Raw genomic sequence first — 2,372 nt, forward strand, 5'->3', positions numbered from 1 at the left:
GGATGGCATGAAAAGATTTTAATTACTATTCTTTATTGGTTGGTTATGCTACCCTAAGAACTTTATTAAAAAACATCTCAGATAATGACCAAAAAGATTCCTTGAGTTTATCATGCTAGGGTTCTTTATGAAAGCTTATTAGATTTTTGTAGGCATGGTCCACCATAGGAGGTTTTTCACTAGTCTCTTCGAAGAGGAATTTGAAAAGATTTTCTGGATGATAGTTTATTAGAATAAGAGAAAAGTATTACATGTAACTTATAACGATACATATTGATCCACAATCAAAGTCACTTTAAAAATATGAAGCGTTAAGTGTAAAGTACTTTTGACAAGTTTTACCATGAGAATGCGTAATAATAAAAGTTTCAAAAGTTGTGCTTTTATGGAATTGCAAGTTCAAGAGTGTAGTTATAGACATTTATTCATTACCCTACCCTATTTTTAAAGAGAGAAATATCACCTTTAAGTGTAGGCGTACTTCCAATGAAGCCATTTCCGTAAAAAAATGTTGATTATACTCACACTTAGTTTTAAAGAATAAACTTCAATACATACCAAAGCGTGAGAAACCAGTTTCTTTAATTGACATGGTACCAAGAGTTTTTTAATGATGAATAAATAATATGGATTGATAGCTACTTGAAAAGAGGATTCAATGGAATCCACGTATTTATGATTCTCCAACTGATGCAAGTCTTCCACAGTTTGATAGTCATTCTTCTATAAGCAAAAAAAATCTGGTGAAAGATAAAAGATAAATCCCTCAAGTTCAAGCTCAAATATTTGATTTTCATATTCACAAGAAAGGTTGAGAGAGATTCTAGGGTTTTGAGTTTCAACAACATTTTCAGAGCAAGTTCCAATGAAAGCTTGATCCTCAGATGGTCTTTGAATTAACTCTTCCTGGGGTAAATGTTTTGCGATAATGGGGGAAGTTTCCAAATTCATTCCCTTTCCTAATATGTAAGGTGTAACATCTTTTTCAATATGGGAATCAACAGAAAGAATAGGAGGTTTAAACTATTGTGCATCTTGATTGTTTGGATTAGGGTTTGGATTGGGATTACGGTTAGGGTATGGATGGGAGCCTGGACTAGGGTTAGGGTATGGATTAAGGTTAGGATATGGATGAGGGTATGGACTAGGGTTAAGATAAGGTTGCACATGCAGCTGGGAACATGGAGGAGGATAACATAATAGTGTATTGGAAAGAAATTGTGATTTTTTTTGGTGCTCATATGATTAAATTTGCATGGGATATTTCCCTAGAGAAAAAGATGCAAACGATTCTTGAGGCCATGGAGATATTCGGTTCAAGGATGAGGGCCAAGGAGAGGACCATTACAGCCACAAGGTGGGGTATTGAATGAAAGGAGGATTATAAGTCTTCCATGGAACTGTGGAGTTGTATATGTGTTGAGGAACCTGTTGGGGACAATAAATATTATTCCAAGTATTAAAGGATGATGAGTTTTGAGTCATACCTCGCGGTCAATTTATTTCCTTACTTGATTCCTTAAATACTTGTTGAAACCCCGACAATGATGGTAGATAATTTGTTGAATGATCCTCCTTGAACTGCTTCTGTTCTTCTTGCAAATCATTCAATTGTAAATTTAGAAAAGATTTTGTAGCTCCTATTTTTGTAGTAGATTCCAAAAATTGAGAAGAAGGTTCTCGAGAATTCTTACCAATCTTGGAGATTCCTCTTGAATAACTAATGCATAATTTACAAATATCATCATATGGTAAGTGAGAAACATCACCTACTCCTATAAGATTTAAAGGTTCTAAAAATTCATCTTTGATTCCTTTGAGTAGGAGTGTTTTCAAGGTATCTTTTACCAAATTCTTATGTTTTGATTTTTGGAGGTTGTATCTAAATCGCTCCACATAATCCTCCAAGCTTTCATTTTCCCCTTGTGTTATTCCAAAAATATCTTCACCGGCCTGGCAATAGTTTTGATATTTCTCCAAGAATACATTCTTCATGTCTTCCCATGTTTGAATGTAGTTTCCACCAAGGCTCATGAACCATCAGAGAGCTGCTCCTTTAAGAGTAAGAGGAAAAACTTGCAACCTTTGAGAATTAGTACAATAACCATATCCTCTACAAAGTACTTCAAAATCAAATAAGAATGTATCTAGATCTTCATTTTCCAAACCATGAAATTTTGGTAGTGCAGATGGGGAATATTATGCATTTCAGCCACTCCTAGATCTTTGATAGGAAATTCAAAAGTAACAATGTTTTCCATTTCTTACCAAACTAAAAGAGGTTCTCCATGTACTACTTCGAGACTCCTTCTTTGAATTTTTCTTCTAACTAATCAGTAAAATGGGTGCATTGAATGATTGATGTTAGCCTC

Source organism: Pinus tabuliformis, chromosome 9 (genome assembly GCF_031772625.1).
Source record: "Pinus tabuliformis cultivar Carrire ecotype Pingquan chromosome 9, CPIR1, whole genome shotgun sequence".
In the NCBI taxonomy this organism is placed as follows: domain Eukaryota; kingdom Viridiplantae; phylum Streptophyta; class Pinopsida; order Pinales; family Pinaceae; genus Pinus; species Pinus tabuliformis.